Source organism: Myxocyprinus asiaticus, chromosome 5 (assembly GCF_019703515.2).
Source record: "Myxocyprinus asiaticus isolate MX2 ecotype Aquarium Trade chromosome 5, UBuf_Myxa_2, whole genome shotgun sequence".
Classification (NCBI taxonomy): domain Eukaryota; kingdom Metazoa; phylum Chordata; class Actinopteri; order Cypriniformes; family Catostomidae; genus Myxocyprinus; species Myxocyprinus asiaticus.
The window spans coordinates 51,290,836-51,307,515 of NC_059348.1; the positions used below are offsets into that span (position 1 = coordinate 51,290,836).

The 16,680-nt window shown below is 36.2% G+C and overlaps 1 pseudogene; it reads right to left on the bottom strand.

Moving 5' to 3' along the window:
- Positions 1 to 804: 804 nt before the first annotated feature.
- On the bottom strand, positions 805 to 16,274 carry LOC127441228 (E3 ubiquitin/ISG15 ligase TRIM25-like; annotated as a pseudogene).
- Positions 16,275 to 16,680: the final 406 nt, after the last annotated feature.

The following is a 16,680-nucleotide window of genomic DNA, read 5'->3' on the forward strand; positions in this document are numbered from 1 at the left end:
AATGATATATATATATACAGTACTTTATTTGAAAGATTTTCATTTAACATATGTAATATAATAGACCTCCATATGACCCTCATGTTTTACATTCAGAGACTGGTTTAGTTATGCGGATGCCTTTTGTTTATTTTAAAACATCTGTAAAGCTTAGTGACATGCAGTTATTTAGCTGTTTACCAAATTGTATTTTTGGATTTTAAGTTTTAAAAGTGCATACTCCTAATTAATTATAATTAAATACTTCACAATTAATCTGAATTCATAATTTGAACACCATTTAAACATTACTCAGTTCAATTTGATGGAAATTTGTCATACAATTGAAATGCATCAATTTGAATAAAATACTGAAATTTGTGTGTGTGTGTGTGTGTGTGTATACAGTCAGCGGTCCAAATTACAATCACTGATTTTATTTTTCCCTCGGCTGACTTTTATCACAGATTTTGCCTAAATCTGTACAAATCCAATGATCTTGAAATAAGAGTTTCCAGGAAATTCTTCTTAAATTTACATGGGTCTCTTAAGTTCATCCGAAAGGCATACTGTGTGAAATCTAAAAAGAAAAAAGCTATTTTGAAAGACATAAATGAAAGAAATAATTTGTAAACAGTGAACATGTTCAGAATGGAATACTATTGTACTACTTGCTGTCCAATCAAATAAGTCTAGAAGATAATTCTTTCTCAGTAATTATATTGTTTCAAGTTCAAGTAATGTGGTCTTGTTATTCCATCCATATAGAACATTTGCAAATGAAAAGTGTTTTGATTCTGTTCCACAGTAAATGTCCAGAGCCAAAAACATTGCATTGAAAAAACATGTTATGAAAAATATACACTTAGCACCCTCATTTTAAAAATACTTGCAATTTAACATTAATACAAACAAACATTTCAGACCTATGTTATGAAGTTAGAATCAACATCTTTTACAGTAGTTTTCGTTAATAAATAGATAGCATAAATCATTAAACAATTACACATGTATACCACTGTTTATTATATGCATGATAAATACTTAAGAAAATACTTTTGCTGTTATGTCTTAACTCACGTTATAATTGTAAAAAAAATGTGATCATCACACAGTATGTCAACTTTCACTCGAAACACATCTTTAGTTGTAAGAGAACAGAAATTTAAATGTTGCTACCACTGAGAAATACATTCTGAGACACTGAAACATATCTGAATTTACATTTCTGTCTTAGTTGGAGTGTGGTTAATGCAGCCTTCAGTCTTTACCCATAAAAATGTACATGTTTCATAAAAGAAACTGAATGAAACCAACTTTGGCACCTATCATAATCCTCCTCTCTGAATTTTAATAAGCCATTTTTGGCCACTCTTAAAGCTGCTTGCGTCTCCTCCGTGGCGGCACTCTTTGATGAGAACCTGATGTTCTGGATCCTGAAGAGGACGGAGAATGTGAGAAGGTAAAGATTAACTGTATCAAGAGGCCGAGACATCCGAAATTGTGTCGTTGACTGGCTAAAATGTGCAAAATTATTCAAATAAATTACTGAACTGGATTAGATTGATCTAAATCAAGACTGGCCACAAGACGGCAAATTATCTTTTTCTTTTCTTAATGTAAAGCAGTTAGAGCCGTAGCTCAGTAGCGAGCTCATATGGATTAGGGTTACTCTCTGACACATAGAGCTGTGCTGCTCATATAGGCGACACAGGTTCCAATCCAGCTTGCAACATTTCTAGTCCCCTCTCTCTTCTCTCCTCTACATAAAAGTTGCACAAAAACAAAAATGTAATTTAGAAAGAGCTACATTTTGTTTAATATTTAGCATAATTCATACAATATTTTATTTATTTATTTTGTTGTTGTTATTATTTGTTTTTTGTTAATGCCAGGAGAATATAACACGGGGTAAAATTAAATAAATATAAACTAAAAAAATGCACGCTGACAAAATTTCTAAAATTCACACACATTACATTAATTTCTTGAAACAAAGCAGTCTTTTCTGGAACTGGATAAACAGTCTGAAATCAAAATTCCAAAATAAAAGCTTTTGATTCTCACCATGTGATGCGAATGGAAACACACTAAATGCCGGGACAGTAATGGTAAAAGGGTTTTGTCCGGCTTGGCCAAAGAGCAGTGGTGTTGCTGTAGCTATAAAATAAACAATCCTGTTAGCATATTCACATATAATTTTTGTAATGAATTATGCATTAATGGATATTTTTCCATTAATAAATAAAATGAAACATCTAAAGATGATTTACTACAGTATATACATAGCTCTGTTCCAAAACCTAGTGAGGTGCCTACCTAGACAGTATTTTGAGTTATCACTCCTGGCACAAAAGCTTTTAGCATTGTTGATGCTGCAGGAGCCGTTCACACCAAACATATTTTTGCGTCCGCTGTTTTTCAAGGTAACCCCCCCAATATGGGGCCTGGGTAGCTCAGTGGTAAAATACGCTGGCTACCACCCCTGGAGATCGCTAGTTCGCTAGTTCAAATCCCAGGGCATGCTGAGTGACTCCAGCCAGGTCTCCTAAGCAACCAAATTGGCCCGGTTGCTAGGGAGAGTCACATGGGGTAACCTCCTCGTGATCGCTATAATGTGGTTTGTTCTCGGTGGGGCGCATGGTGAATTGAGCGTGGTTGCCGCGGTGGATGGCGTGAAGCCTCCGTGGCAACGCGCTCAACAAGCCACGTGATAAGATGCGCAGGTTGACTGTCTCAGACGCGGAGGTAACCCCCCAATAATCAATACAAGCTAATAACCCCCCCATAATATTATACCAAGATCAGTGGAAACATTAGAAATGCTTCACATTGCAAACTCCCCCCCAATGTTCAAGCCAAATCGACACCCTTGGATGCACGTTTTTGATCGTTGCGCCACATCTCGCTGTTTTTTCCCCACGTTTTTTAGATTAAAAACATAACATGAACTTTCAAAAACACTTCGTCAGACAGATGTTCATTTGGTCTCCCTAATATAAGATCGACGTTATATCATATTTGACCTCATATCTGTCACAACAATTGCATTTTGGAAATTTAAAAACAGCCGTTTACGACTAGTATGTGCGATTCCTTCGTGAAAAGTTTAAATCTACCAACAGCAGCTGAAGGTGATCCGTGAAATGTTATAATTAATGTAAAATCCTGAATTTGTCCTGATCCACCGATCCTGATGGAAATTTAAACGGGGTGTTTCAACTCTACAAACAACACTTTGTGGGCATTTTCAGTAACTTTTAACAATAACTTCAGTAACATTTATGGAGAACGTTTATGAAAGTCTCTGTTTTCGGTGGAGGAAAATGTCATTCCAGTGTGTATGAAAGCCATAAACGAGGCAAAATCAATGTGTTTTCAAAAGAAAACATAAGTGTGGACATGGCCTTAGAAGGCACATGACTGTCTAGTCAGTAGACAGCAAGGCAGCTCTCGTGGTTTTGGTCTAGGCTGAATTTATGGTGTTTAATTTATGAACTCTTACCTGACTTTGACTCTGAATCTGTCTGTGGTTTCATGGTCTGAATAATAGGAACATCATTCACTGTAAACCGGAACAGGATGGTTAGACTGAGAAATCAGAGTCATTGTACAAACACAATAAAGTATTGATTTAGTTCTTAATGGCTTTAAATACCTCATTTCAGACACAATGCATGCACACCCCTTTAAATAAAGTCTGTTCACCTTTCTCCGAAATACTGACAAATCCTCCTTGGCAGACGTCGTCTAAGAGAGCTTGGAACTCGGATAATGCTGTCAAGTTTGGCTCAGGGGTGATGCTTGGTAAGTCAACAGGCACAGGCTGAGCACACACAAACCTGAAATTCTGAGCAACAGTAAAAGAAAAATAATAAACTGAAAAAACAGTAAAAGTGTAACATTCATTATGAAAAGTGAATAAATGCATCTATATTACCTGTAGGCAGAGGTCTGACTTTAAAATTATACAAATTGAAAACTCAAAATTCAATTTAGGATATGGCTTTAAGTCCACAAAGGCTAGTTTTCATCTCCGCCTCTACATATCATGAAAGATTGAAGCAGAGAATGATGCAATCTCATTTTGTGTCACTTTCTTTCAGTCCTTTGATGTTTTTAATAATAGTTCACCATGTAAGACTCAAAGACCAGGATGGCCAAATGGTAGTGTTTGCCACTTAAAAATTCAATGGACAAATGTCCTTGTGCATGAACAGCATTCCTGGTAGGAACTTAATGTTTAGAGTATACCCAAATTTTAAGGAAAATTCACCAAAAATTAAAAGGTAACACTATAATAAGTTTCCATTTGTTAACAACATTAGTTAACATGAACTAACAATGAACAATACTTTTATAGCATTTGTTAATCTTAGTTCATGTTAATTTCAACATATACTAATCCATTTTTAAAATCAAAAGTGGTATTTGTTAACATTAGTTAATGCATTATGAACTAAAATGAACTAACAATGAACAATTGTATTTTTGTTAAACATTAAAGATTATTAAACGCTGTAAAAATGATACTGTTAATTGTTTGTTCATGATACCTAATGCATTAACTAATGTTAACGAATGGAACCTTATTGTAAAGTTTTACCAATTAAAATTCTGTCATCATTTACTCACCATTAGGTCATTCCAAACCCTTATAATTGTCTTAGTTCAGTATAACATCATTTTATGGCATAAAAGTGCCATAAAAGTAGTTCATACGACTTAAGCATTATACACGCAACTGGTCACTGTATGCGTTCGTTGGAATATTTAGGTGGAAAAGAGCAGCTCGGAAATCCAGCAAAATATCTTCTGTTGTGTTCTGCAGAAGAAAGACTGTCATACGGGTTTGGAACAACAGTGGGTGAGTAAATTATTTTTTTACTCTGCGTGAAATTTAAGAGACTACAAACATTGAAACTAAACATTTAAAATATATCACTGCATCATATATACTTTTTCACAATAGATGTGTGTGTAGCTTAAAGGAATATTCTAGTTTCAATAAGTTAAGATCAATCGACAGCATTTGTGCCATAATGTTGCTTACCACAAAAATTGTTACTGCAAAATAATTAGTCCCTCCTTTTCTTAAAAATAACAAAAGCTAAAATTTATGTTACAATGAGGCACTTACAATGGATATGAATGGGGCAAATTTTTGGATGGTTTAAAGGCAGAAATGTGAAGCTTATAATTTTATAAAAACACTTACATTAATTGTTGTTAAAACTTGTGTATTATTTGAGCTGTAAAGTCATTTAAATCGGGATTTCATGGTTTACGCTGTTTTACGCTGGATTTAACTGTCCACAGAAAAGGTATACACGTCATACACGGTGAACCATTCTTGAAATGAGGGAGCGCCAATTGACTTCCATCCTCTAAGAACAATATGTCTGCCAATCATTACACTAGTTTGGCCCAGCTTTTTATATATTTGTCACCTATTATAAGAACCGCCCCATCACCCAATATACATAATCTAGGGTAGAATTAAATCTGAGTATCTAGTACTTCACAGATAAAATTCTGGACACTTACCCAGAACTCTTGAAACTTAGTGCAGAACCACAGAGCATGAGCTATGTCTCCATCCTCCAACTGACATCGCCAGCAGGTAGGTGTGTCTTTTAAAAAAGCCTAAACAATCTAGAGAGAGTCCAGTAGAAATTATGCAAAATCTTAAACTGAATAAGGCATACCCTTGCATCCTTAGACATAGTTCTAACATATATATATATATATATATATATATACATATTTTTAATTCTTTCCCACTCCCCATCCTCCAGAACCAAGTTAAAATCTCTTTTCAATAACCTCTTAAGAGCTGTTAATGCTCCATCACCCAAACTCTGAATCAACGAGGAGTAATACACTGATGCTTCATGACCCTTTCCAAAGGCTGTGAGCACCATACAAAGAGTGTCAGCAGCCTTAGGGGGCGGTGTACTACCACCAAAAATAGTACAAAGTAAATGGCGCAGCTGTAAATACCTGAAAAATTGAGACCTAGAAATCCCAAATTGCTGCGTTATATTTTCAAATGATCTCAAAGCTCCATTTTCATAAAGATCACCAAGTGGAGCAACACCCCTCTCGATCCATTCTTTCCAGCAAGACTTGTAAATACATAATTTGGGGTTCAGCCATATACTTGAGGAAACATTTAGGTAAGAATCAGAATTGAACATGTGAGAAACCTTTGTCCATACTGAATGTCAATGTGAAAAATTAAGGTTGCATTTTTGCTTCTCTAGGCAATTTAATAGAAAGACTTTGCAGTGGTGAGATTGTGGCAAGGACCGCTTGTTCAATGTTGTACCAGGGAGGGGCTCTCTCTGGTGGAAGAGACCAATGGCCAGGTGTCTAAGATTTAAAGCATAGTAATAAAACAACATTTTGGGGAGGCCTAAACCTCCTTTGTCAATTGGTCTATGTAACTTACTGAAATGCAACCGGGGTCGTTTACCATTCCAAATAAAATATTCTATCAATTTGTTTAAAATAAGAAAGAGGAACTTTTAGAGGGAGAGACTGCAGTAGATAATTGAATTTGTGGATAATATAAATTTTTGTAACATTGACCTTCCCAGCCATAGACAAATATAGTGAAGCCCACCTATCAACATTGCACAAGAATCTTTCATTAATGGGTCAAAATTAACTGACTAAATCTCTCACATTTGCTGGGATAAAATGCCTAAATACCTAATGCCTTTCTTGAGCCATTGAAAGGCGCCAGGTTGGAAAGCTTTGGTAGGGCAATATGCTGTCAGAGCAAGAGCTTCCAATTTAGACCAGTTCACCCTGTATCCTGAAAATTTGGAGAAAGAATTAATAATTCTATGGAGGGTAGGCATAGATCTTCTAGGGTCGGAGACAAATAATAATATATAATCTGCGTAGAGTAGAATTTTAAGTCCTGGTGTTGCTGCAACAACACCAGGAAAATCATCTTCTTTTCTTATTGCAGCTGCTAATGGTTCCAGGGCAAGACAGAACAATAAAGGGGAGAGAGGACAGCCTTTCTGGGTTCCCCTACCAAGAGAAAAATAATCTGAAATTAATCCATTAGTTTGCACTGCCACTAACAGTTGTTTATAAAGTAACTTAATCCATCCAATAAATGTTTTCCCAAACCCGTACATTTCCAAAATCTTAAAAAGATCATCCCATTCCACCCTATCAAATGCCTTCTTGCCAACAAGTGAGATGGCAGTGATCGGGGTCTTTTCATTTGCTGCTGACCACATAATATTTATAAAATGTCTAATATTATCAGAAGAACTACGACCATGGATAAACCCCACTTGATCTATATGTATAAGAGTTGTATTTACTCTGTTTAAACGATTAGCTAAAATTTTAGGATATATTTTAACATCTAACTGGATCAGCGAAATTGGACAATAACTTTTACATTCATTTGGGTCTTTATCTTTTTTAAGAATGAGACTGATCAGGGCTTGCGTCATGGTTGGCGGTAGTTCACCTTTCTTTAATGACTCTGTGTAAACTTCTAGCATAAGTGGAGCCAGTTCTGTGACATAAGATCTAAAATATTCTGCGGCAAAACTATCAGGCCCCGGTACCTTACCTGTTGGCAAGGCTTTAATTACCTCAACAAGCTCCTCCAAAGTAATATCTGAGTCAAGAGAGTTTTTTTTGATCATTCATCAATTTAGGAAGTTCTTATTGCTCTAAGAAGTTGCTAATATCCTTATCGGTAGATGAGGATGTGGAACTATAGAAAGTTCGAAATAGAAATCTTTAAAGGCCTTATTAATATCTGTGGCAGAACCCCCAGAAGACTTCACTGAAGGAATGGTGGAAGAAAACTCTCTCTGTTTTTCATATCTGGCAAGTGGTTTCCCTGCCTTGTCCCCCGACTCAAAGTATATCTGTCTTTCCCTGAATAACCAAAACTCTACCTTCTGTGACAATATAGTGTTGCACCTATATTTTAAACATGGGAGCTGAGTCAGCTCTCTTAGACCACTGGATGACATTCAGAGCTTCAGCTCTGTTTCAGCAATTTTAATACTCTTTTCCAATTCCATGAATTCCTGTGCTTTGATGAGTGAGGCATATTGTATGATCTGCCCCCTAAGGACCGCCTTAAGCGCCTCCCATGCCACGCTCACAGAGGACACTGAGGACCAATTGGTTTCTATGTAAACACTGACTTCTGTCTTTAACAGTTGTTGAAATTCAGGGTCTTGTAGAAGGGATGTATTAAAGTGCCATCTATATGATTTTGTTTTCTCAATATGCGGCAACGTCACTAAATACACCAAAGTATGATCTGAAACTAAAATGTTCCCAAATGAGTAATCAATTGCAGAAGGGATGAGTGACTATATATATATATATATATATATATATATATATATATATATATATATATATATATATATGTATATACACACACATATATATTCTAGAGTAAATCTTATGAACTGATGAAAAAAAAGTGTAGTCCTTCCTAGGTGGATTCAGAAGTCTCCAAATGTCTGTAAGACCAAGATTTTTACACATCCTCTGAAGTGTCAACGTTGTTCTAAAGGGTCTACACACTTTTGCAACCCTATAATCAAGGACCGGATCCATTAACAGAATGAAGTCTCCACCCAAAATCATATCATGAAGGATCCCAGCAGCATGTACAGTTGAAGTCAGAAGTTTACATACCCTTAGGTTGAAGTCATTAAAACACATTTTTTAACCACTCCACTGATTTAATATTAGCAAACTATAGTTTTGGAAAGTTGTTAAGAACATCTACTTGGAGTCATTTTTCCAACAATTGTTTACAGACAGATTGTTTCACTTTTAATGGACTATATCACAATTCCAGTGGGTCAGAAGTTTACAAACACTAAGTTAACTGTATCTTTAAGCAGCTTGGAAAATTCCAGAAAATGAAGTCAAGCCTTTGGACAATTAGCCAATTAGCATATGATAGGAGGTGTACTGAATTTGAGGTGTACCTGTGGATGTATTTTAAGGCCTGCCTTCAAACTCAGTGCCTCTTTGCTTAACATCATGGGGAAATAAAAAGAAATCAGCCAAGACCTCAGAAAAAAAAACTGTGGACCTCCACAAGTCTAGTTCTTCATTGGGAGCAATTTCCAAATGCCTTAAGGTACCATGTTCATCTGTACAAACAATAGTATGAAAGTATAAACACCATGGGACCACACAGCAATCATACCACTCAGGAAGGAGACACATTCTGTCTCATAAAGATGAATGTAGTTTGCCACGAAAAGTGCAAATCAATCCCAGAAAAAAGCAAAGGACCTTGTAAAGATGCTGGAGGAAACAGGTAGACAAGTATCTATATCCACAGTAAAACGAGTCCTATACCGACATAACCTGAAAGGCTGCTCAGCAAGGAAGAAGCCACTGCTCCTAAACTGGCATAAAAAAGCCAGACTACAGTTTGCAAGTGCACATGGGGAAAACAATCGTACTTTTTGGAGAAATGTTCTCTGGTCAGATGAAACAAAAATTGAACTGTTTGGCCATAATTACCATTGTTATGTTTGGAGGAAAAAGGGTGAGGATTGCAAGCCGAAGAACACCATCCCAACCATGAAGCATGGGGGTGGCATCATGTTGTAGGGGTGCTTTGCTGCAGGAGGGACTGGTGCACTTCACAAAATAGATGGCATCATGAGGAAGGAAAATTATGTGGATATATTGAAGCAATCTCAAGACATCAGCCAGGAAGTTAAAGCTTGGTTGCAAATGGGTCTTACAAATGGACACTGATCCCAAGCATACCTCCAAAGTTGTGGCAAAATGGTTTAAGGACAACAAAGTCAAGGTATTGGAGTGGCCATCACAAAGCCCTGACCTAAATACAATAGAAAATTTGTGGGCAGAACCGAAAAAGCCTGTGTGAGCAAGGAGGCCTACAAACCTGACTCAGTTATACCAGTTCTGTCTGGAAGAATTGGCCAAAATTCCAGCAACTTTTTGTGAGAAGCTGGAAGGCTACCCAAAATGTTTGACCCAAGTTAAACAATTTAAAGGCAATGCTACCAAATACTAACAAAGTGTATGTAAACTTCTGGCCCACTGGAAATGTGATGAACTATTATTCTGACATTTCACATTCATAAAATAAAGCAGTAATCCTAACTGACCTAAGACAGGGAATGTTTTCTATGATTAAATGTCAGGAATTGTGAAAAACTGAGTTTAAATGTATTTGACTAAGGTTTATGTAAACTTCTGACTTCAACTGTAACTTTACCTCAAGATCTATAAAAAAGTTCTGATCATCAGCGTTGGGCGCATAAATATTAGCCAAAATAAGATTTTCCCCCTGTATTTCAGGGACCGTTTACACGACAATGTTTTCAACTAAAAACGGAAAACTTTTTATGCGTTTTGGCTGTTCGTTTACATGACAACGCCGTTTTGGGGCCTGAAATCGCAAACTTTTGAAAACGTGTTTCAAAGTGCAAGTTTTTGATGTCATGCGCATGCATATTACGTGTTCAGTTTATAGGCATGCACACGAGTACTTCAAAACAACGCGCAAGACATTCAAAACTACAATGGCGGACTACAGGACTGTGTTTGTGCTGCTCAAGATTTTGAGTTTATTGACACTTCTCCAGCAAATTGTAGATTTACTGCATCACTACTACGACCAGCGATCGCCATCTTCGTTGTTTGTATTCACCACTCTGTGGAAGAATGCTTATGTGCACAGGTGCGTAGTGTTTCTTTACAAAGTGACATCGCCAACTACTGGCCTGGCATGCATAATACATCGTTTTTAGTCGTTTTCGCGGATCCATGTGACAATGTTGTCGTCTGTACGCGAAACTTTTCAAAAACGCAAAGGAAAAACGTTTCCATTTTTAATACATCGTTGTCGTGTAAACGTACCCTCAGACAAAACAATAATGACTCCTAAATTATCCTTTATCTGTTTGAGACATTTAAATTGTAAATGCTTACTTATCAATGTGATGACTCCCCTGCTCTTACTTGAACCAGCATTGCAAAACGCATACCCACCCCATGCCTTACCAAGTTTTTCAGCTTCCTGTGAAGAAAGGTGCTTTCTTGAAAGAACACTCTATCATATTTTTAAAGCTTAAGGAAAGATACAACCTTCCTTCTTTTAATTGGGTGCCCCAGCCCATTAACATTCCATGTGGAGAGAAACATTTTTACCTATTTTAAAGTGTGACATATTGACATGTAAAGATAAATTGTGTACCCAAGGCAAAATTATATAGACCACTTTCCAACATTGATGTTACCATCAAATCCTGAACAACCCACAGAACAGAAAAAAATGTGCTTCAAACCCGTGCACAGCAGTCCCAACTGGCGTCCATCCCCCGGAAATCCGATGATCCATGCACCACATGAGACTTTCAGCAACACTATTGCTACTAGATTGCTCAAGTCCGGTGTCCGCCCTGGGAAGCTGACCGAGAGCTCTAAAGCCAGCAGCCCACTGTGTCAATCAAATTCGGAATAAGCTCATCCAAAAACTTCGCGATATCCTGACATTCCTTTCCCTCGGGGATTCCAACGAAACAAAAACTATCACGCCTGCTCCGATTTTCCATATCCTCTAGTTTTTCCAACACCCGTTCCACATCAGCCTTGGTAGCAGACAGGTTGTCCTGTAGCTCTCTTTCGGCCGACTCGAGAAACTCGCCCCGTTTTTCAACATTGTCCATTCTTGTGATCAGGGTGGAAAGTTTCGCCTCCATAGATGTGATTGCTCGATGTATTTCTGCGAGGCCCTCCATGTTGGTCGAGATTTTCTTCAGTGCTGCATAAATTATATCACAACCTACGTCATGAAGCTCACTGCCACTATCGACTGGACCTCTGCCATCTTGATCCTGCAAGGCGTCCGACGCGTGAGAACGTAAGTGCTTTTTAATGTCCCCACAGGCCGACGATTTCGAATTTTTCGACATCCTGCACTCCCAGCACAGTTTAGCAAACAAAACTATTACAGTTCTCACTGGTTAATTTTGCTTAAAAGGATAATTGTAGCAAAGTTTAAGCGGAGCTCGCCTTCAAGCAATCAACACTTGCGTAGCGTCACGTGGCTCTCCCAGAATTTTCCTTTAATGGTAACAGATCTAGGCTGGTAACTGAAAGATCGTAGGTTCAAACCCCAGAAAAGGTGATTCATAAACAATCACTATTGTGTCCTAGATCAAGACACAACCCCATGTTACTTCAGAGAGACTGTTGTTGTATTTAAGGTACTGTAAGTCAGTTGAGAAAAGAATCTGCTAAATAACCAGTAGCATTACCTGCAGGAAGGCGATATTGTCCTCTGTTTGGGAGAGCTCTGCTAATTCAGCATGTCTTTTTTCAGCTCTGTGATCTCCTGCACCACTTGATGAAGAACTGCTTCAGCCTGACTCACTGCTGCCCTCTCCTGACCTCGGATCAGCTCCTTCACTTCAGTGCACCGCCACTCTATTGAGCACACCAGCTCTTTGAAAATACACACGCTCTTCAAATGCTGTCTGTGCGAAAGCTGAGAGATGCAAAAAAAGATCATACATTGGTTGTCCAGTCATAACAGATGAGATTTACATATAGATGTCTGACCAGTAGGTTACAAAAATCTTTTGTATGAATATTGTAAGTGGACAAATAGCAACAAAAGTTTAGAATATGGCCCCTTTAATTTCAGACACTAACATGATTATATCAATATCATGTAATATAATTAATGGCTAGAGCTTTATAAGAATATTTGAAACATTTAGTACACTTTTTGTTAAAAGAAATATGTTTGTAAAAGATACATTTTAAGTTACTGTAGGTCTTCTGGTACACTTTTATACACAGAATTTTTTTTACTATTACATATGGGTGTTTCTTTAACATGAAATGGCTTATATGTCCCAGGGTTGATTTTGATTAAGACAGATTTTTTTTTTTTTTTTTTTTAGGATATGAAGATCACATTAGACTTAGAAACTTTTTTACCAGGCCATCAGCGTTCATTTTTGGTACTTTTCAAATGCCTTTTATGTATATATTTTACTGTTTTAGCCTTGTCCCAAACCCAGACTTTTAATATGAAACTATAAAAATGCATTATAAAAATACTAATTATTACATGTTGAAAACCATGATGATCTAAACAAAGAGTGCAATAAACATAAACCAATTCAATATTGTTTGAAAATTATTTCTATCAATTTAACAAAAAATATGTCTGTCCCATAGTTGTCCCACCCCAGAAATGTTGCTTCTAAAAAAGTTTTTTTTTTTTTTTAAAGTTAGTGTACTTGTTAACCAAGTCAAAAAAAAAAAAAAAAAAAAGCGAAGAGAATGCTTGAGATATGAATCATGAGACAATAACAAAGTTTTATAGCCTATTTTTTAAGATTTACGCATTTCAACTTCATAACAAAATTCAATAAAATCGAATTGTGTAATGATTAACTAAATTAAATTATTAAAACATTAAATATTTAGTTTTTTTATTTTATTAAAGATTACTCAATTTAAATGTTAATCCAAACAAAGAAATATCAAGGTAAATATCACTTGAGCAGAATATTTTTATTGGGCGCCATTTCCGATCAAGCCATAATTTTGCCAAATTATGCAAAAAATGTGAAAATATCATTTAATTATGTGTATTTTGGATACATAAATGTTAGCTATGAAATTATCCTTAGAAAGACATAAAATTCAGCCATTTAATTTCAAAAACCTTACAAATGTAATTTCTATCAGCGTCATTTCCATCACAGTATTCCATCAAACGCAATACAGAATTTGAGATATGCTAGAAATGATACTGTGGTGAAAATTTTCATGACTTTCAGAAAAAAATGACAAAAATGACATAATTCTCCTGTCGTGCATGTACATACACTGTTGAATATTGTTAGTGGACACATTAAATAAACTAGAACTAGATAAGTTAAAGCAGCACTGCGTAACTGTGCTCTCTAGCGACATCTGTGGTTGAAATTTAAAACTGCAAGCAATTTGCGGAAGAACACTTTACGTCCGTCGTGTTTTGATGCTACTGCTCTGGTGGATGAATCTCATGATTTGAGGTTACTTGGACATCACCTGTGTGTGATCATGACTGGAAGATATTCAGAGCCGAAGTCATAATGTGCTATTTTCATGTTGATAATATGTTACAGTGTGTTGGACATTTCTCGGCTTGAGCTGCTTGAGTTGAATGCGCTAACACCGGCAAAATGAACCGCTATAAAACAGGGTAAATTTCCCATTCAAACGCATCCTATTTATACAAGAGATTCATTAATATATCCACAACATTTATGGAACAACTTACATCTACAAAGTGAAACGAATGAACATGTGAACAAACTAAATGATCCGCTAGTCTGAATTTGCATAATTTGTGTTGCATAACTTGCGTTGTATATACGCGGTTTCAATAAGAAACATGCTACACGCAATGTATTCTTTCACGGAAAATGAATACGTCTCTTCAGCATGAAGAATTCAGAATACAGGCTAACTTCTAAAAAATATCCAATACTTTAGTCTATTCATTAATATTTCAGGAGCTCAGGTTTTTCACAACAAGGTCTATGTACATTTATACTGCATGTTTGATACATGTTTACATTAGAAAATGTTTATAAATGTTTTCCTAAATATTTGAATAGTTGATAAAAGTTTGGTCTGTTATTGTCTGACACTTTTTTGTCCATTTGCACGTCATCATCAAGTAAAAGATATTCGTTGACTAAAATTTTATGTCAATTCTGTCAGAGTAAAACTGACTAAAATTAATGAATATGAAATGGCGAAATACTGACTATTTTTCAAGGACATTTTCGTCAAAAGACTAAAACTGTGACTAAAACTAAAAAATGAACATGGCAGTTGAGAAAGCAAGTGAAAATGTAGGCCTAATAACACTGTAAACTAAAAACATAAAACAAGCAATAATGGGGATAAAATATACTTTATTAAACATGAAAATAATATGTACAAGAAGTCAATTTCAGAAGTTATACGTATTAGTAAACATGCACAGTAACTTCCCCTGACAACGTAGATACATTGCGATTGGTAAACACACGTGTAATGTTCGATTCATAAAAGCATGACAACCCTACCAGACAACATATTGTACCAAGCATTATAGCAAGTCAAGTCATTTTTATTTGTATATCGCTTTTCACAACACACATAGTTTCAAAGCAGCTTTACAGAAAATCATACATTAACAGAAAATGAAACTGTAATATCTATAAAGTATTAGTCATCACTGTGTAGTTTGATTAAATATGATTGTAAATTGTGCGTAAATATAAATAATTAAATAATAATTGTATTTAGACCCCAGTGAGCAAGCTGAAGGCGACTGTGAGCATAGTTTCTATTTAAATAAATAAAAATAAAAAAACGATCGATTCCTGTGTTTCACAGTTACATGCACAAACTACTTAAGCAGTGTTCCAAACACTTTTAAAGAAATAGTTCAACTTCAAATGGAAAAAAAAATGTCAGACAGGGTTGGAACAACAAAAGGGTGAATAATTGATGACCGAATTTTCATTTGAAGGTGAATAATCTTAAAAACTAAAGGAGATGTCAGACAAAGTGTTAGCCTCAGACATCATTCACTCTCATTGTATGGGGGTAAATGTATTAGAACTACATAAGGGTGTGTAAATGAAGACAGAATGTTCATTTTTGGCTGAACTTAAGTATTCAGGGTACAAAAGAAATACTAAATTCACACACAAAAAGTCTCCAGAAACTATCTGAAATGTGAACCTTTTCTCATTCATCTCTGTTGCAGTCAAAACAGCGTCATGTCCTCTGTGTTCATCGGTTAAACAAAGGTAACAAATACACTGCTGATCCGTGCGACAGTAAACCTCCAACAGTTTATCGTGGCGAAAGCACATCTGTTCTTCTTTGAAGGAGACATCAGTTTATGTTTCTGAAAGGCCGAAGGTGGGTCTCACAATAAGACGCAAGACAAACCAGACAGGATTTAAAGGATTTGTTTTTCTTTCCAGAACAGACATCACACTCCACATCCCCTGGCTAGGATGAGAGGGTGTAGGAGCAGCATGGAGCCCTGTTTTCTTCAGTTTCTCCACCACATCAGCCAGCATGGTGTTCCTGCCCAGCACAGGTCTGGGTGCAAAGCTCTGCCTGCACTGAGGACAGTCATAAATACCCAGAGAGTCGTCTTGGTCCTAGCATCCTTTAATGCAGCCTTTACAATAGCTCTGTCCACATGGAATAGTCATAGGGTCATTTGTTTATTGGTGGTTATTTATATGCTTTTCCTTCCCCTCCACAATTTTTAAGCAGGCTATGTTAATTAAATGTACTGTCACCTATTTCTCTTAATCTTTTAATAAGCTCTGCTCTTTCTGTCCCACATTCACTACACTTTAACCGTACATGCTCAACTGTCTCTGCTTGACCATAGTGATAACACTGTCCCGTATCATGTTTCCCTATAATGTAAAGTGAGTGATTTAATCCAGTATGACCTATTCGAAGTTGAGTGATTATTGAATCTTCTTTCCTGTTTTTATAATCCATCATCTCAATTTCTACTTGTTTCTGAATATTATACAAATGTCTGCCTTAATTTCTCTATTCCTTGCTTCTTGCCATTTGTTATTAATGTATGCTTTAATTCTTCCTTTGATTTCA